A 21607-nucleotide genomic window follows, 5' to 3' on the forward strand; every position below is an offset into this window, starting at 1 on the left:
CTAACCCTAACCCTAACCCTAACCCTAACCCTAACCCTAACCCTAACCCTAACCCTAACCCTAACCCTAACCCTAACCCTAACCCTAACCCTAACCCTAACCCTAACCCTAACCCTAACCCTAACCCTAACCCTAACCCTAACCCTAACCCTAACCCTAACCCTAACCCTAACCCTAACCCTAACCCTAACCCTAACCCTAACCCTAACCCTAACCCTAACCCTAACCCTAACCCTAACCCTAACCCTAACCCTAACCCTAACCCTAACCCTAACCCTAACCCTAACCCTAACCCTAACCCTAACCCTAACCCTAACCCTAACCCTAACCCTAACCCTAACCCTAACCCTAACCCTAACCCTAACCCTAACCCTAACCCTAACCCTAACCCTAACCCTAACCCTAACCCTAACCCTAACCCTAACCCTAACCCTAACCCTAACCCTAACCCTAACCCTAACCCTAACCCTAACCCTAACCCTAACCCTAACCCTAACCCTAACCCTAACCCTAACCCTAACCCTAACCCTAACCCTAACCCTAACCCTAACCCTAACCCTAACCCTAACCCTAACCCTAACCCTCAACCCTAACCCTAACCCTAACCCTAACCCTAACCCTAACCCTAACCCTAACCCTAACCCTAACCCTAACCCTAACCCTAACCCTAACCCTAACCCTAACCCTAACCCTAACCCTAACCCTAACCCTAACCCTAACCCTAACCCTAACCCTAACCCTAACCCTAACCCTAACCCTAACCCTAACCCTAACCCTAACCCTAACCCTAACCCTAACCCTAACCCTAACCCTAACCCTAACCCTAACCCTAACCCTAACCCTAACCCTAACCCTAACCCTAACCCTAACCCTAACCCTAACCCTAACCCTAACCCTAACCCTAACCCTAACCCTAACCCTAACCCTAACCCTAACCCTAACCCTAACCCTAACCCTAACCCTAACCCTAACCCTAACCCTAACCCTAACCCTAACCCTAACCCTAACCCTAACCCTAACCCTAACCCTAACCCTAACCCTAACCCTAACCCTAACCCTAACCCTAACCCTAACCCTAACCCTAACCCTAACCCTAACCCTAACCCTAACCCTAACCCTAACCCTAACCCTAACCCTAACCCTAACCCTAACCCTAACCCTAACCCTAACCCTAACCCTAACCCTAACCCTAACCCTAACCCTAACCCTAACCCTAACCCTAACCCTAACCCTAACCCTAACCCTAACCCTAACCCTAACCCTAACCCTAACCCTAACCCTAACCCTAACCCTAACCCTAACCCTAACCCTAACCCTAACCCTAACCCTAACCCTAACCCTAACCCTAACCCTAACCCTAACCCTAACCCTAACCCTAACCCTAACCCTAACCCTAACCCTAACCCTAACCCTAACCCTAACCCTAACCCTAACCCTAACCCTAACCCTAACCCTAACCCTAACCCTAACCCTAACCCTAACCCTAACCCTAACCCTAACCCTAACCCTAACCCTAACCCTAACCCTAACCCTAACCCTAACCCTAACCCTAACCCTAACCCTAACCCTAACCCTAACCCTAACCCTAACCCTAACCCTAACCCTAACCCTAACCCTAACCCTAACCCTAACCCTAACCCTAACCCTAACCCTAACCCTAACCCTAACCCTAACCCTAACCCTAACCCTAACCCTAACCCTAACCCTAACCCTAACCCTAACCCTAACCCTAACCCTAACCCTAACCCTAACCCTAACCCTAACCCTAACCCTAACCCTAACCCTAACCCTAACCCTAACCCTAACCCTAACCCTAACCCTAACCCTAACCCTAACCCTAACCCTAACCCTAACCCTAACCCTAACCCTAACCCTAACCCTAACCCTAACCCTAACCCTAACCCTAACCCTAACCCTAACCCTAACCCTAACCCTAACCCTAACCCTAACCCTAACCCTAACCCTAACCCTAACCCTAACCCTAACCCTAACCCTAACCCTAACCCTAACCCTAACCCTAACCCTAACCCTAACCCTAACCCTAACCCTAACCCTAACCCTAACCCTAACCCTAACCCTAACCCTAACCCTAACCCTAACCCTAACCCTAACCCTAACCCTAACCCTAACCCTAACCCTAACCCTAACCCTAACCCTAACCCTAACCCTAACCCTAACCCTAACCCTAACCCTAACCCTAACCCTAACCCTAACCCTAACCCTAACCCTAACCCTAACCCTAACCCTAACCCTAACCCTAACCCTAACCCTAACCCTAACCCTAACCCTAACCCTAACCCTAACCCTAACCCTAACCCTAACCCTAACCCTAACCCTAACCCTAACCCTAACCCTAACCCTAACCCTAACCCTAACCCTAACCCTAACCCTAACCCTAACCCTAACCCTAACCCTAACCCTAACCCTAACCCTAACCCTAACCCTAACCCTAACCCTAACCCTAACCCTAACCCTAACCCTAACCCTAACCCTAACCCTAACCCTAACCCTAACCCTAACCCTAACCCTAACCCTAACCCTAACCCTAACCCTAACCCTAACCCTAACCCTAACCCTAACCCTAACCCTAACCCTAACCCTAACCCTAACCCTAACCCTAACCCTAACCCTAACCCTAACCCTAACCCTAACCCTAACCCTAACCCTAACCCTAACCCTAACCCTAACCCTAACCCTAACCCTAACCCTAACCCTAACCCTAACCCTAACCCTAACCCTAACCCTAACCCTAACCCTAACCCTAACCCTAACCCTAACCCTAACCCTAACCCTAACCCTAACCCTAACCCTAACCCTAACCCTAACCCTAACCCTAACCCTAACCCTAACCCTAACCCTAACCCTAACCCTAACCCTAACCCTAACCCTAACCCTAACCCTAACCCTAACCCTAACCCTAACCCTAACCCTAACCCTAACCCTAACCCTAACCCTAACCCTAACCCTAACCCTAACCCTAACCCTAACCCTAACCCTAACCCTAACCCTAACCCTAACCCTAACCCTAACCCTAACCCTAACCCTAACCCTAACCCTAACCCTAACCCTAACCCTAACCCTAACCCTAACCCTAACCCTAACCCTAACCCTAACCCTAACCCTAACCCTAACCCTAACCCTAACCCTAACCCTAACCCTAACCCTAACCCTAACCCTAACCCTAACCCTAACCCTAACCCTAACCCTAACCCTAACCCTAACCCTAACCCTAACCCTAACCCTAACCCTAACCCTAACCCTAACCCTAACCCTAACCCTAACCCTAACCCTAACCCTAACCCTAACCCTAACCCTAACCCTAACCCTAACCCTAACCCTAACCCTAACCCTAACCCTAACCCTAACCCTAACCCTAACCCTAACCCTAACCCTAACCCTAACCCTAACCCTAACCCTAACCCTAACCCTAACCCTAACCCTAACCCTAACCCTAACCCTAACCCTAACCCTAACCCTAACCCTAACCCTAACCCTAACCCTAACCCTAACCCTAACCCTAACCCTAACCCTAACCCTAACCCTAACCCTAACCCTAACCCTAACCCTAACCCTAACCCTAACCCTAACCCTAACCCTAACCCTAACCCTAACCCTAACCCTAACCCTAACCCTAACCCTAACCCTAACCCTAACCCTAACCCTAACCCTAACCCTAACCCTAACCCTAACCCTAACCCTAACCCTAACCCTAACCCTAACCCTAACCCTAACCCTAACCCTAACCCTAACCCTAACCCTAACCCTAACCCTAACCCTAACCCTAACCCTAACCCTAACCCTAACCCTAACCCTAACCCTAACCCTAACCCTAACCCTAACCCTAACCCTAACCCTAACCCTAACCCTAACCCTAACCCTAACCCTAACCCTAACCCTAACCCTAACCCTAACCCTAACCCTAACCCTAACCCTAACCCTAACCCTAACCCTAACCCTAACCCTAACCCTAACCCTAACCCTAACCCTAACCCTAACCCTAACCCTAACCCTAACCCTAACCCTAACCCTAACCCTAACCCTAACCCTAACCCTAACCCTAACCCTAACCCTAACCCTAACCCTAACCCTAACCCTAACCCTAACCCTAACCCTAACCCTAACCCTAACCCTAACCCTAACCCTAACCCTAACCCTAACCCTAACCCTAACCCTAACCCTAACCCTAACCCTAACCCTAACCCTAACCCTAACCCTAACCCTAACCCTAACCCTAACCCTAACCCTAACCCTAACCCTAACCCTAACCCTAACCCTAACCCTAACCCTAACCCTAACCCTAACCCTAACCCTAACCCTAACCCTAACCCTAACCCTAACCCTAACCCTAACCCTAACCCTAACCCTAACCCTAACCCTAACCCTAACCCTAACCCTAACCCTAACCCTAACCCTAACCCTAACCCTAACCCTAACCCTAACCCTAACCCTAACCCTAACCCTAACCCTAACCCTAACCCTAACCCTAACCCTAACCCTAACCCTAACCCTAACCCTAACCCTAACCCTAACCCTAACCCTAACCCTAACCCTAACCCTAACCCTAACCCTAACCCTAACCCTAACCCTAACCCTAACCCTAACCCTAACCCTAACCCTAACCCTAACCCTAACCCTAACCCTAACCCTAACCCTAACCCTAACCCTAACCCTAACCCTAACCCTAACCCTAACCCTAACCCTAACCCTAACCCTAACCCTAACCCTAACCCTAACCCTAACCCTAACCCTAACCCTAACCCTAACCCTAACCCTAACCCTAACCCTAACCCTAACCCTAACCCTAACCCTAACCCTAACCCTAACCCTAACCCTAACCCTAACCCTAACCCTAACCCTAACCCTAACCCTAACCCTAACCCTAACCCTAACCCTAACCCTAACCCTAACCCTAACCCTAACCCTAACCCTAACCCTAACCCTAACCCTAACCCTAACCCTAACCCTAACCCTAACCCTAACCCTAACCCTAACCCTAACCCTAACCCTAACCCTAACCCTAACCCTAACCCTAACCCTAACCCTAACCCTAACCCTAACCCTAACCCTAACCCTAACCCTAACCCTAACCCTAACCCTAACCCTAACCCTAACCCTAACCCTAACCCTAACCCTAACCCTAACCCTAACCCTAACCCTAACCCTAACCCTAACCCTAACCCTAACCCTAACCCTAACCCTAACCCTAACCCTAACCCTAACCCTAACCCTAACCCTAACCCTAACCCTAACCCTAACCCTAACCCTAACCCTAACCCTAACCCTAACCCTAACCCTAACCCTAACCCTAACCCTAACCCTAACCCTAACCCTAACCCTAACCCTAACCCTAACCCTAACCCTAACCCTAACCCTAACCCTAACCCTAACCCTAACCCTAACCCTAACCCTAACCCTAACCCTAACCCTAACCCTAACCCTAACCCTAACCCTAACCCTAACCCTAACCCTAACCCTAACCCTAACCCTAACCCTAACCCTAACCCTAACCCTAACCCTAACCCTAACCCTAACCCTAACCCTAACCCTAACCCTAACCCTAACCCTAACCCTAACCCTAACCCTAACCCTAACCCTAACCCTAACCCTAACCCTAACCCTAACCCTAACCCTAACCCTAACCCTAACCCTAACCCTAACCCTAACCCTAACCCTAACCCTAACCCTAACCCTAACCCTAACCCTAACCCTAACCCTAACCCTAACCCTAACCCTAACCCTAACCCTAACCCTAACCCTAACCCTAACCCTAACCCTAACCCTAACCCTAACCCTAACCCTAACCCTAACCCTAACCCTAACCCTAACCCTAACCCTAACCCTAACCCTAACCCTAACCCTAACCCTAACCCTAACCCTAACCCTAACCCTAACCCTAACCCTAACCCTAACCCTAACCCTAACCCTAACCCTAACCCTAACCCTAACCCTAACCCTAACCCTAACCCTAACCCTAACCCTAACCCTAACCCTAACCCTAACCCTAACCCTAACCCTAACCCTAACCCTAACCCTAACCCTAACCCTAACCCTAACCCTAACCCTAACCCTAACCCTAACCCTAACCCTAACCCTAACCCTAACCCTAACCCTAACCCTAACCCTAACCCTAACCCTAACCCTAACCCTAACCCTAACCCTAACCCTAACCCTAACCCTAACCCTAACCCTAACCCTAACCCTAACCCTAACCCTAACCCTAACCCTAACCCTAACCCTAACCCTAACCCTAACCCTAACCCTAACCCTAACCCTAACCCTAACCCTAACCCTAACCCTAACCCTAACCCTAACCCTAACCCTAACCCTAACCCTAACCCTAACCCTAACCCTAACCCTAACCCTAACCCTAACCCTAACCCTAACCCTAACCCTAACCCTAACCCTAACCCTAACCCTAACCCTAACCCTAACCCTAACCCTAACCCTAACCCTAACCCTAACCCTAACCCTAACCCTAACCCTAACCCTAACCCTAACCCTAACCCTAACCCTAACCCTAACCCTAACCCTAACCCTAACCCTAACCCTAACCCTAACCCTAACCCTAACCCTAACCCTAACCCTAACCCTAACCCTAACCCTAACCCTAACCCTAACCCTAACCCTAACCCTAACCCTAACCCTAACCCTAACCCTAACCCTAACCCTAACCCTAACCCTAACCCTAACCCTAACCCTAACCCTAACCCTAACCCTAACCCTAACCCTAACCCTAACCCTAACCCTAACCCTAACCCTAACCCTAACCCTAACCCTAACCCTAACCCTAACCCTAACCCTAACCCTAACCCTAACCCTAACCCTAACCCTAACCCTAACCCTAACCCTAACCCTAACCCTAACCCTAACCCTAACCCTAACCCTAACCCTAACCCTAACCCTAACCCTAACCCTAACCCTAACCCTAACCCTAACCCTAACCCTAACCCTAACCCTAACCCTAACCCTAACCCTAACCCTAACCCTAACCCTAACCCTAACCCTAACCCTAACCCTAACCCTAACCCTAACCCTAACCCTAACCCTAACCCTAACCCTAACCCTAACCCTAACCCTAACCCTAACCCTAACCCTAACCCTAACCCTAACCCTAACCCTAACCCTAACCCTAACCCTAACCCTAACCCTAACCCTAACCCTAACCCTAACCCTAACCCTAACCCTAACCCTAACCCTAACCCTAACCCTAACCCTAACCCTAACCCTAACCCTAACCCTAACCCTAACCCTAACCCTAACCCTAACCCTAACCCTAACCCTAACCCTAACCCTAACCCTAACCCTAACCCTAACCCTAACCCTAACCCTAACCCTAACCCTAACCCTAACCCTAACCCTAACCCTAACCCTAACCCTAACCCTAACCCTAACCCTAACCCTAACCCTAACCCTAACCCTAACCCTAACCCTAACCCTAACCCTAACCCTAACCCTAACCCTAACCCTAACCCTAACCCTAACCCTAACCCTAACCCTAACCCTAACCCTAACCCTAACCCTAACCCTAACCCTAACCCTAACCCTAACCCTAACCCTAACCCTAACCCTAACCCTAACCCTAACCCTAACCCTAACCCTAACCCTAACCCTAACCCTAACCCTAACCCTAACCCTAACCCTAACCCTAACCCTAACCCTAACCCTAACCCTAACCCTAACCCTAACCCTAACCCTAACCCTAACCCTAACCCTAACCCTAACCCTAACCCTAACCCTAACCCTAACCCTAACCCTAACCCTAACCCTAACCCTAACCCTAACCCTAACCCTAACCCTAACCCTAACCCTAACCCTAACCCTAACCCTAACCCTAACCCTAACCCTAACCCTAACCCTAACCCTAACCCTAACCCTAACCCTAACCCTAACCCTAACCCTAACCCTAACCCTAACCCTAACCCTAACCCTAACCCTAACCCTAACCCTAACCCTAACCCTAACCCTAACCCTAACCCTAACCCTAACCCTAACCCTAACCCTAACCCTAACCCTAACCCTAACCCTAACCCTAACCCTAACCCTAACCCTAACCCTAACCCTAACCCTAACCCTAACCCTAACCCTAACCCTAACCCTAACCCTAACCCTAACCCTAACCCTAACCCTAACCCTAACCCTAACCCTAACCCTAACCCTAACCCTAACCCTAACCCTAACCCTAACCCTAACCCTAACCCTAACCCTAACCCTAACCCTAACCCTAACCCTAACCCTAACCCTAACCCTAACCCTAACCCTAACCCTAACCCTAACCCTAACCCTAACCCTAACCCTAACCCTAACCCTAACCCTAACCCTAACCCTAACCCTAACCCTAACCCTAACCCTAACCCTAACCCTAACCCTAACCCTAACCCTAACCCTAACCCTAACCCTAACCCTAACCCTAACCCTAACCCTAACCCTAACCCTAACCCTAACCCTAACCCTAACCCTAACCCTAACCCTAACCCTAACCCTAACCCTAACCCTAACCCTAACCCTAACCCTAACCCTAACCCTAACCCTAACCCTAACCCTAACCCTAACCCTAACCCTAACCCTAACCCTAACCCTAACCCTAACCCTAACCCTAACCCTAACCCTAACCCTAACCCTAACCCTAACCCTAACCCTAACCCTAACCCTAACCCTAACCCTAACCCTAACCCTAACCCTAACCCTAACCCTAACCCTAACCCTAACCCTAACCCTAACCCTAACCCTAACCCTAACCCTAACCCTAACCCTAACCCTAACCCTAACCCTAACCCTAACCCTAACCCTAACCCTAACCCTAACCCTAACCCTAACCCTAACCCTAACCCTAACCCTAACCCTAACCCTAACCCTAACCCTAACCCTAACCCTAACCCTAACCCTAACCCTAACCCTAACCCTAACCCTAACCCTAACCCTAACCCTAACCCTAACCCTAACCCTAACCCTAACCCTAACCCTAACCCTAACCCTAACCCTAACCCTAACCCTAACCCTAACCCTAACCCTAACCCTAACCCTAACCCTAACCCTAACCCTAACCCTAACCCTAACCCTAACCCTAACCCTAACCCTAACCCTAACCCTAACCCTAACCCTAACCCTAACCCTAACCCTAACCCTAACCCTAACCCTAACCCTAACCCTAACCCTAACCCTAACCCTAACCCTAACCCTAACCCTAACCCTAACCCTAACCCTAACCCTAACCCTAACCCTAACCCTAACCCTAACCCTAACCCTAACCCTAACCCTAACCCTAACCCTAACCCTAACCCTAACCCTAACCCTAACCCTAACCCTAACCCTAACCCTAACCCTAACCCTAACCCTAACCCTAACCCTAACCCTAACCCTAACCCTAACCCTAACCCTAACCCTAACCCTAACCCTAACCCTAACCCTAACCCTAACCCTAACCCTAACCCTAACCCTAACCCTAACCCTAACCCTAACCCTAACCCTAACCCTAACCCTAACCCTAACCCTAACCCTAACCCTAACCCTAACCCTAACCCTAACCCTAACCCTAACCCTAACCCTAACCCTAACCCTAACCCTAACCCTAACCCTAACCCTAACCCTAACCCTAACCCTAACCCTAACCCTAACCCTAACCCTAACCCTAACCCTAACCCTAACCCTAACCCTAACCCTAACCCTAACCCTAACCCTAACCCTAACCCTAACCCTAACCCTAACCCTAACCCTAACCCTAACCCTAACCCTAACCCTAACCCTAACCCTAACCCTAACCCTAACCCTAACCCTAACCCTAACCCTAACCCTAACCCTAACCCTAACCCTAACCCTAACCCTAACCCTAACCCTAACCCTAACCCTAACCCTAACCCTAACCCTAACCCTAACCCTAACCCTAACCCTAACCCTAACCCTAACCCTAACCCTAACCCTAACCCTAACCCTAACCCTAACCCTAACCCTAACCCTAACCCTAACCCTAACCCTAACCCTAACCCTAACCCTAACCCTAACCCTAACCCTAACCCTAACCCTAACCCTAACCCTAACCCTAACCCTAACCCTAACCCTAACCCTAACCCTAACCCTAACCCTAACCCTAACCCTAACCCTAACCCTAACCCTAACCCTAACCCTAACCCTAACCCTAACCCTAACCCTAACCCTAACCCTAACCCTAACCCTAACCCTAACCCTAACCCTAACCCTAACCCTAACCCTAACCCTAACCCTAACCCTAACCCTAACCCTAACCCTAACCCTAACCCTAACCCTAACCCTAACCCTAACCCTAACCCTAACCCTAACCCTAACCCTAACCCTAACCCTAACCCTAACCCTAACCCTAACCCTAACCCTAACCCTAACCCTAACCCTAACCCTAACCCTAACCCTAACCCTAACCCTAACCCTAACCCTAACCCTAACCCTAACCCTAACCCTAACCCTAACCCTAACCCTAACCCTAACCCTAACCCTAACCCTAACCCTAACCCTAACCCTAACCCTAACCCTAACCCTAACCCTAACCCTAACCCTAACCCTAACCCTAACCCTAACCCTAACCCTAACCCTAACCCTAACCCTAACCCTAACCCTAACCCTAACCCTAACCCTAACCCTAACCCTAACCCTAACCCTAACCCTAACCCTAACCCTAACCCTAACCCTAACCCTAACCCTAACCCTAACCCTAACCCTAACCCTAACCCTAACCCTAACAACCCTAACCCTAACAACCCTAACCCTAACCCTAACCCTAACCCTAACCCTAACCCTAACCCTAACCCTAACCCTAACCCTAACCCTAACCCTAACCCTAACCCTAACCCTAACCCTAACCCTAACCCTAACCCTAACCCTAACCCTAACCCTAACCCTAACCCTAACCCTAACCCTAACCCTAACCCTAACCCTAACCCTAACAACCCTAACCCTAACCCTAACCCTAACCCTAACCCTAACCCTAACCCTAACCCTAACCCTAACCCTAACCCTAACCCTAACCCTAACCCTAACCCTAACCCTAACCCTAACCCTAACCCTAACCCTAACCCTAATCTAACCCTATGCCTATCCTTATCCCTGAACCTGACAGGGACCCTGACTCTGTATTCAATCCAGACCCTGACCTTGACCCTAACCTTGTCCTGTTTTGTAACCTTCTTACAATTTAAGACCAGGGGCACCTATTGTATTAAACCAGGCTTTGGAATTCTTCCAAGCCCTTGTGGCTAATACTCTTCAGCTCATTTACTGTAGCAGAATTCCCTGTGTTTTTTGTTCATGACCTTCTACTAATACTCAAGTGAAACCCGAAAACGAAGTCACACACAAAGAAATTTGACAGACAAGGTACTGACACAAAGTACAACAGTTACACATAACTTAATAGGCTGTTATAGTCAGGGTACTCTAGAGTCACAGAACTTATGGGTAGTCTCTATATACTAAAGGAATTTGTTGAAGTTTTACAGTCTGCAGTCCAACTTCCAACAATGGTCAGCAGCTGCTGTGAATGTAAGTCCAAGGATCTAGCAATTGCTCAGTCCCACACAGCAAGCGGGTAAAGGAGAGGGAGAGAGATCCTTCTTCCAATAACCTTATGTAGTTCTCCAGCAGAAGGTGTACCCAGATTAAAGGTGTGAGCCAACACACCCTTAATCACAGATGACCTTGAACTTGAAGATCTCCCTGTCTTAATCTTCTGAAATTCATAACCACTATGCCTCATGATCTCCATGCCAAGATCCAGGTCTGAAACTTCCATGTTCCAGCCTCCAGATTAGATCACTGGTGAGTCTTCCAATTATGGATTGTAGTTTATTCCAGATATAGTCAACTAGAGAACCAGGAATAGCCACCATCCAGGCAGCATTTCAACCCTTCAGTTGGGAGTCCTGGGTGTCTTGTGGTTCCAGTAAACACTCATGCCCAAGTCACAGAGATTTCAAAGACAACCAAGGAGCCTTTTTCAATGCAACACACTTTATTATGATCTTTATTATGTGATCTTTATTATGCAATCAGTAATGAGGACTCTCACCAGTGAACCTCACATCTGGTCCAAACCGAGGGATCTAGACTAGGATACTGTGTACTTATTGTAGTTACTGTAAGATTGGAGAATTTCCAGACAAGTGAGCAACATAATATTTTAAAAACTATGTCTGGGATATCTGCAGGAACCAAACAAAGGGACAAAACTATCTGACAACCATGATGGGTAAGCTAACTTTTTTTTTTTTCTATATGTAGCTTGATCCTGCTGTTGTATCTTGACTGGCTGTTGGTAAGGGGGGGGGGTTGCATGTCATAGGATGTTTGTTCAAGTGGACCTTGTGCACCCTCAAAAATGGAATTGGTTGGGCTTTACAAAATCATCTTTGTGTTTGAGCCCTTTTTCTTTTTTAAGATTTATTTATTTATTTATTATGTGTAAGTACACTGTAGCTGTCTTCAGACATACCAGAGGAGGGCATCTGATCTCATTACAGGTGGTTGTGAGCCACCATGTGGTTGCTGGGATTTGAACTCAGGACCTCTGGAAGAGGAGTCAGTGCTCTTAACCGCTGAGTCATCTCTTCAGCCTTTTATTATTGGCAGATACTCCTGTTCAACCATAAGTCATGCCTGCAAATTGACTAGATACTCTGTCCAAAGACCTACCCCACTATCTGTTACTGTAGACCCTAATATCAGTTGCCCTTATCACTGGAACAGAATATCAGTGGAGGCTTCTTATCCCCCTGTGCATGCCTCCTATGGATACCACACACAATTCCCACCTGTCCTTCCTTTCCTGCCTCATCCCTGTGACACAGCCCTTACTTGGGCAGACACTCCCTGTTCAAACACATGCAATACCTGCCAGGAGACAAGGTAGGCTTTCCATAGATCTACCACACTATTTGTTATCCCAGATGCAATTTTCACAGTTGCCCCTAGCACTGTACCACTAGCACCAGAGGCAGCTTAACCTATCTCCTAAATATGTCTCCTTGTGGACTGCTAAGATCATGTCTTCCTGCCTGCCTTTTCTCCCAGCTTTCAACATTAGCAAGCATTCCCTCTTGAACATACCCTCGAAACAGGCCAGTAAAAGAGGCAACACCCAGCTAACACTCTGGAAATCTAGACATCAAACAGTAACCCAAGAACAAAACTCCCACCCAAACAAGACAAACCCAGAAACAGTACCTAGACAAATAATCACCTCAAACCCAGAGGCCTAGACACTAGCATAGGAACATAATGAATGGCAGCTAGGAAAATATGTCACCAATAGAGCCAAGTGATCCTATCTCAGCAGATTCTGAGAAATTAAAACATGCAACAGATCTGATGCAAAAGAGGTTGTTTGGGGAAAAGGAGAGGAGTAAGAACCTGGGGAAGGGACAGAGGCACAGAAGAGGACCTACAGACAGGAAGACAGATTGGGAGGGGAGAGAGAGAGAGAGAGAGAGAGAGAGAGAGAGAGAGAGAGAGAGAGAGAGAGAGAGAGAGAGAGAGAGAGAGAGCGAGCCATGAGGGCAGAGAAAGAGAATAGAGAGAAGCAAGTGCAGAGAAAAGACAGGGAACAAACAGTAATGCTTGTCAGATAGCTTCCCAATAGTTTTTCAGGGACTTCGCTAGGGATGTATGTCCTTTCCTCAACTTTTCATTCTTTTTGAACTGGACTCACTTTTAATAATGAAAAATAATAGTATTTCTCAAATATCCTAAACTTTGGGGTGTTAACATAAAATTTGTATAATTCTCCTGGTTTAAACCAAATTGTTTCTACTCTATAAACTTCTTTAACTCACACAAAAGAAGAGAACATCTCATACCTGTTTCAGTGGAAAGTAGATAAAGCACCTGAATACAGAAAAGTTCCTGATGTAGAAGGAACTTATATTTGTGTGTGTGTGTCTGTGTTGTATGTGTCTCTGTGTAATCTTTCTCCCCCTCTTCCTCCTCTCCCTCTGTGTGTATGTGTACACTTGAGCATTACTGTGTTGTAATTGTGTGTAATTGTAATTTGTTTGTAAAAACAAAATTTTTTGTTTTGTGTTTTTTTTTTTTTTTTTTTTTTTTTTGAGACAGGGTTTCTCTGTGTAGCCCTGGCTGTCCTGGAACTCACTCTGAAGACCAGGCTGGCCTTGAACTTAGAAATTTGCCTGCCTCTGCCTCCCAAGTGCTGGAATTAAAGGTGTGTGTTACCATGCCCGGTGGAAAAAAAAATTTTTTTAAATATTTTTTATTACATCTTTTCCTCAATTACATTTCCAATGCTATCCCAAAAGACCTCCGTACCCTCCCCCCCACTTTCCTACACAACCCTTCCCATTTTTTTGGCCCTGGCCTTCCCCTGTACTGGGGCATATAAAGTTTGCATGTCCAATGGGCCTCTCTAGTCTTTGTTTACATGCTGTGATAGACCAAGGTAAATTAAAGGGATAGATAAAGCCACAGATAAAGATATGTTCAACAGAGTCTCTCATTCACCAGCATGCTCAATGGATCTGCATATAGTTCTAATCAACATCTTAGGTTTTCTTTTTATTTTTAATGGATATTTTCTTTATTTACATTTCAAATATCCCCTTTCCTGGTTTCCCCTCTGAAAACTCCCTATAGCCCTCCCCACTCCCCCTGCTGACTCACCCACCCACCCACCCTGGCATTCTCCTACACTGAGCTATCAAGCCTTCACGGGACCAAGAGCCTCTACTCTCATTGATGCCTGACAAGGCCATCCTCTGCTACATATGCGGCTGGAACCATGGGTCCTTCCATGTGTACTCTTTAGTTGGTGGTCTGGGAAGTCTGCTTGGTTGATATTGTTCTTCTTCCTGTGGGGTTGCAAACCCCTTCAGCTCCTTCAGTCCTTCCTCTAATTCCTCCATTGGAGACCCCGTGCTCTGTCCAATGGTTGACTGCAAACATCCACCTCTGTATTTGTCAGGCTCTGGCAGAGCCTCTCAGGAGACAGTTATACCAGGCTCCTGTCAGCAAGCTCTTGTTGGTATCCACAATAATATCTGGGATGGATCCCCAGCTGGGGCAGTCTCTAGATGACCTTTCCTTCAGTCTCTGCTCTATACTTTTTCTCTGTATTTCCTCCCACGAGTATTTTGTTCCCCACTTCTAAGAAGGATCAAAGGATCCACACTTTGGTATTCCTTCTTCTTGAGCTTCATGTGGTCTGTGAATTGTACCTTGGGTATTTCAAGGTTTTGGGCTAATATCCACTTATAAATGAGTGCATACCATGTCTGTTCTTTTGTGATTGAGTTACCTCACTCAGGATATTTTCTAGTTCCATCCATTTGCCTAAGAATTTCACGAAGTCACTGTTTATAATAGCTGAGTAGTAATCCATTGTATAAATGTACCACATTTTCTGCATTCCTCTGTTGAAGGACATCTGGGGTCTTTCTAGCTTCTGGCTATCATAAATAAGACTGCTATGAACATAGTGGGGCAAGTGTCCTCAATACATGTTGGAACATATTCTGGGTATATACCCAGGAGTGTTATTGCTGGAACCTCAGGTAGTACTATGTCCAATTTTCTGAGAAACCACCAAACTGATTTCCAGAGTGATTATATCAGCTTGCAATCCCACCAACACATCCTTGCCAGCATCTGCTGTCACCTGGGTTTTGATCTTACCCATTCTGTCTGGTGTGAGGTAGAATCTCAGGATTGTTTTGATTTTTATCTATTAAAAGAAAATTACTTTCTTGCTTTTTCTAGGGTGTAGTTTTCCCTCTTTGTGTTGGTGTTTTCCATCTATTATCCTTGGTAGGGCTGGATTTGTGGAAAGATATTGTGTAAATTTGGTTTTGTCATGGAATATCTTGGTTTATCCATCTATGGTAATTGAGAGTTTTGCTGGGTATAGTAGTCTGGGTTGGCATTTGTGTTCTCTTAGGGTCTGTATAACATCTGAACAGGATCTTCTGGGTTTGATAGTATCTGGTGAGAAGTCTGGTGTAATTCTGATAGGCCTGCCTTTATATGTTACTTGACCTTTCCCCTTACTGCTTTTAATAGTCTTTCTTTGTTTAGTGAATTTGGTATTTGATTATTATGTGACAGGAGGAATTTATTTTCTGGTCCAGTCTATTTGAAGTTCTGTAGGCTTCTTATATGTTCATGGGCATCTCTCTCTTTAGGTTAGGGAAGTTTTCTTCTATAATTTTGTTGAAGATATTTACTGGTCCTTTAAATTGGGAAGCTTCACTCACTTCTATACCTATTATCCTTAGGTTTGGTCTTTTCACTGTGTCCTGGATTTCCTGGCTGTTTTAGTTTAGGAGTTTTTTGCATTTTGCATTTTCTTTGACTCTTGTGTCAATGTTTTCTATGGTATCTTCTGCCATAGTTTAGGAGTTTTTTGCATTTTGCATTTTCTTTGACTCTTGTGTCAATGTTTGCTATGGTATCTTCTGCACCTGAGATTCTCTCTTCTATCTCTTGTATTCTGTTGGTCTCTTTCCTAGGTTTTCTATCTCTAGTGTTGTCTCCCTTTGTGATTTCCTTGCGGTTTTTATTTACATATTTAGATCCTGGATGGTTTTGTTCAGTTCTTCCATCTGTTTGGTTGTGTTTTCCTGTAATTCTTTAAGGGATTTTTGTGTTTCCTCTTTAAGGTCTTCTACCTGTTTACCTGTGTTCTCTTGTATTTCCTTAAGGGAGTTATTTATGTCCTTCTTAAAGTCCTCTATCATCATCATGAGATGTGATTTTAAATCAGAGTCTTGCTTTTCTAGTGTATTGGGGGTAATCAGGGTTCGCTGTGGTGGAAGAACTGGGTTCTGATGATGTCAAGTAGTCTTGGTTTCTGTTGCTTATGTTCTTGCACTTGCCTCTTGCCATCTGGTTATCTCTGGGGTTAGCTGGTCTTGCTGTCTCTGACTTTGGCTTGTCTCTCCTGCAAGCCCATGTGGCAATACTCCTGGGAGACCAGTTCTCTCTGGGAGGAATTTGGGTATGGACAGCTATAGTACAGGGCCAGTTTTGGGGTGCAGATCAGCAGGATCTTGTCCCCAGCTGATCCTTGGTTCCTGTGTCCTGATGGCTCTGTGAGGTTTCCTCTTGGGCCAGGAATTTGAAGAGAAGTTGTAGACTTACCTGTGCTTGCAAGTGTATAGGCACTCCCAGGAGACCAGCTCTCTCCTGGTGGTATTTGTGTATGTAGCTCTGTATAACAGGGTCAGCTCTGGGTGAGACTCTTGTCCCAGGCAGCCCCTCAATTCTGGTGTCCTGAGGGTTCTGGACATGTTCCTCTGAGCAGCAGTGGTGGTCCTATCTGCACTCACAGGCCTGTCTGCACTCTTGGGAGGCTCGCTCCCTCCTGGCACTATTTGGGTATGGAGCCCTGTGGCAGAGGATCTGCTACAGGTGGAGATGGAAACTGGAAGCAAGTGTAAATTTCTAAAATTAAGATAAAAATATATGAGCCAGGCATGGTGGCTCATATGTAGCACTTGTTTAAGAAGCTAAACATTAGGATTCCTGTATATAATAGGCTGCAGTGTGAGATCATGTCTTATAGAAATGAAAAATATTGTTGAATACACAATATTGATAACATTTAAGTGTCTAAGTGTGTTAGTGATGGCATGGTCATAAGTCATGAGAAATAATAAAACATGTAGTAGAATTTTCTAAGTATCGGCCCTTAGTACAGTGTCTTATTGCTGTGAAGAGACTATGACCATGGTGACTCTTACAAAGGAAACCATTTAATTGGAGCCAGCTTACAGTTTTAGAGGTTTAATCAAGTATTTTCATGGAGGCATGAAGGTAGACGTGGTGCTGGAGAAGGAGCTGAGAGTTATATAACTTGATCCATAGGCAGCAGAAGCAACTATGAGCTACACTGGGAGTAGCTTGAACAAATAAGTCATAAAAACCTGTCCACAGAGACATACTTCCTCCAACATGGACACACCTCCTAATAATGAAACTTCCTATTGGCAAAGAGTCTATAGAGGTTATTTCTATTCAAACCACAACATATAAGAAGGGTCATTTTCACATTAATCCATTCCACTCAGAACACTGTTTTATTCTTACTGTATTCTTAGTGTATCTTGCGCGCACCCTGGCTCACCAGCAGGAACGATGCTGCAACAGGCTCCTTCTGCACACGTTTATTGGGAGAGCTTGATTGTAGAGGTGAAGAGACCCCAAGCCCAGAACTGGTGCTGCTTATATAGGCCTAGGAGAGGCGTGTCTCACACCTGGATTGGTTGTGCTTGGGTTATGCTTACCACCTCATTTGCATGCCTACATCTGATTGGTTAAGTTCTCTCTCATCTGATTGGTTAACTTTGGTTAATTCTCAAAACCTCATCTTGGCAAAAGAACTTTACTGCCTATGTATGCGTGGTGGCCAGCAGTAGCCAACTGCCACTCTGCAACAGCAAATGTGGCTTCCCACAAGTATAGTATTTTGGGAGATCAAGAAACAAAATTAAAGATAATCAGCAATAATAGGGAAACTGTAAACTATGAAGGAGTGAACATGGAGCTACGAGAAGAGACAGTCAGTACAAAAATGGAAAGTTAAAAATGACAGGCCTGATACAAATACTAATGGACATTCCTAACTCTAAGAGTAAGTGCATTGCAAATCAAAACAACCCTGGGATTCCACCTCACACCAGTCAGAATGGCTAAGATAAAAAAATCAGGTGACAGCAGATGCTGGCAAGGATGTGGAGAAAGAGGAACACTCCTCCATTGCTGGTGGGATTGCAAACTTGTACAACCACTATGGAAATCAGTCTGGTGGTTCTTCAGAAAACTGGACATAGTACTACCGGAAGATCTAGCAATACCTTTCCTGGGCATATACCCAGGTGTTCCAACTGGTAATAGGACACATGCTCTACTATGTTCATAGCAGCCTTATTTATAATAGCCAGAAGCTGGAAAGAACCCAGATGTCCCTCAACAGAGGAATAGATATAGAAAATGTGGTACATTTACACAATGGAGTACTACTCAGCTATTAAAAACAATGAATTTATGAAATTCTTAGGCAAATGGACGGATCTGGAGGATATCATCCTGAGTGAGGAAACCCAATTACAAAAGAACTCACTTGATATGCACTCACTGATAAGTGGCTATTAGCCCAGAAACCTAGAATACCCAAGCTACAACTTCCAAAACACAAGAAAATCAAGAAGAAGGAAGACCAATGTGTGGATACTTCATTCCTCCTTAGAATAGGGAACAAAATACCTATGGAAGGAGTTACAGAGACAAAGTTTGGAGCTGAGATGAAAGGATGGACCATCCAGAGGCTGCCCCACCTGGGGATCCATCCCATAATCAGCCATCAAACACAGACACTATTGCATATGCCAGCAAGATTTTGCTGAAAGGACCCTGTCTCTTGTGAGGCTATGCCAGTGCCTGGCAAATACAGAAGTGGATGCTAATTGTCATCTATTGGATGGAACACAGGGCCACCAATGGAGGAGCTAGAGAAAGTACCCAAGGAGCTGAAAGGTCTGCAAGAAGTGGGAGTGAGTGGGTAGGGGAGCAGGGTGGGTGGGGGGGGGAGGGTTAGGGTTAGGGGATAGCATTTGAAATGTAAATGAAGAAAATATCTAATAAAAAATTGAAAAAAAGAGTAATTGCATTGGTGAGAAAAAAAACTCTTTACACATAATAGTTTAAACATCCCTAGAAGACCCCTCTGATGTCAGCAGAAAAGGGGATACTGATGTAGTTACAAAGCAAGAAATCTCTATATAACAAGAAATCATTCAGTTCTCAGAAGAAATAATGCAGTAGTTTACATGAGAAATGATATTTGAATATATTTGGCATATCTGCTTGGGGAGCATTATGAGGTGAAGTTATGCTGAGTTAGTATTTCTCTGAAGCCCAGTTTTGAGAGTTTAAAAACCATACCCTACTTCCAGTTTTCTCTCTTCTTTGCGCTTGTGGTTGAGATGTGAGCCCTCACTTTTCTGTTCGTGCCATCATGACTGCATATTGCTGACATGCCTCCCCATCTCCCCACCATGAAAAATAAATGGAAATAATACTTTCCTCCTAAAAATTGTATTTCTCATGGTGTTTTATCACAGAAATATAAAAGTAACTAATACATGGTAAAAGTAAATTTATACAAGTTAGAAATGTTCTTGTAAACGTGTCAGGATAAAAATGATCCTGGGAGATAAAAATACGAAAGCATATTCATGAGAGTCAGCATGTACCAGCAACTTGGCTTCATCACCTGCCCTGAGGATGAATGCCTGCAGGAAGAAAGTAAACCCAAATCAAGAAGGTATTTCTGGAGAACACTGGCCCATGTATCATTCAGAGTGAGACAAGGATCAGAAAAATGTGCTCACTCACTCACTCACTTTCCCTGATCAAAATCCTACACTAAAATAACTACTTATGAGGTAGCAGTATACAAGATCTCATTACATAGTACCTATTTCTCAGTACCTATTTCTTCCACACACAAATCTTTCTACTTCCTCTGTTAGCCTCGGTGATCAGGGTAGTCTAGAATGGAGGAGCTAAAGAGCAGTTGCATGTTTCACTCTGTATGTTACAAGGAGCTCAGTTTCCAGAGTTCCTTGCACAGGCCCTATATGGCTTGAACTCAGGCACTTGAATTGTTAGAATGAATTTTCTCAGTTCTGAGAAATGATAAAAACACATGAGGGTCATGGGTGGAACTACTTACTTCATTTTGATGAATATTCTCTTCTCCAAAGGGGAAAATGTAGACATAACATACATTAAAAAAAATCAATATGATAGCCAAATGAAAGTGATTTTATTTTCTATGTATTTGTTAAACATACTGGTGGTGAATTTTATTTTATAGATAGACAATTGTAATTCTGAAATATCCTTTAGTATTTGTAAGATTTATTTTAGTAGTGATGTGTATGTAAAACAGGTACTCATAGCTATTTTTTTCCAGAGATGATCACATCTCTCATAGTTTTCTCTCTTTCTGAGGCATTTCTTGGATACTTGGAGCTGGCTAGGTTTTCTTGGTGGCCCCCACCCCCAGGATTGTAAACTTTCTCCTTTGAACCTCAATTTTCTTTTCCACTGTCCACTGAGAATTTCTCTATTGTGTGCAATGAAATTGTACTTTCAATCCTTCAGAGTGAAGTCCTCAGCTTGTTTCTAGATCCAAATCACTGGTATTCTTAGGGTGTTGTTTCATTGTATCCTTGTCTTTCCTTAATACCTGGTCTCAGATTTCAAAATCAGTGCTTTTATTCTGGCTCCATTCAGAGCAACCGTCTTTCTTCTTGTTGACCAGCATGTCTATCCATTGACTCTGTTCTGCTTCTCTGTCCAACTTTTCCCCTGATACATACGAATGTCACATATACCTCAAACCACATCCATTATGCTCCAGTCACTTATATAAAGCTTCCTGGCCTCAGCTCAGTTCTGCCTTGTTTGTATCACTCTGGCTTTTGACTTCTTTGAAAACCACATGTTATTTCTTAACCTTTCTCATTTTTCTCTCATACTGAATGTGGCCATACCTGGCTACACATTATTGATGCTTTGATGCTCTGCCCAGGCATAATTCTCATTTTTAATAAGAATTGTTGATGGCAAAGTC

The 21607-nt window shown here is 45.6% G+C and overlaps 1 protein-coding gene across 1 annotated transcript in view; it reads right to left on the bottom strand.

The window, feature by feature from the left end:
* Nucleotides 1-19787: 19787 nt before the first annotated feature.
* The window catches only part of Wls (Wnt ligand secretion mediator), a 113074-nt gene continuing 111254 nt past the window's right edge, over nucleotides 19788-21607 (bottom strand). The window contains exon 13 of the mRNA XM_021158505.3: nucleotides 19788-20258. The gene's annotated coding sequence lies outside the window, so the exon portion shown is untranslated. The remainder of the gene's footprint in view (nucleotides 20259-21607) is intronic.

The sequence above is a fragment of the Mus caroli genome, unplaced genomic scaffold (assembly GCF_978045245.1).
Source record: "Mus caroli unplaced genomic scaffold, Mus_caroli_1 scaffold_3, whole genome shotgun sequence".
NCBI classification, from domain to species: Eukaryota; Metazoa; Chordata; class Mammalia; order Rodentia; family Muridae; genus Mus; species Mus caroli.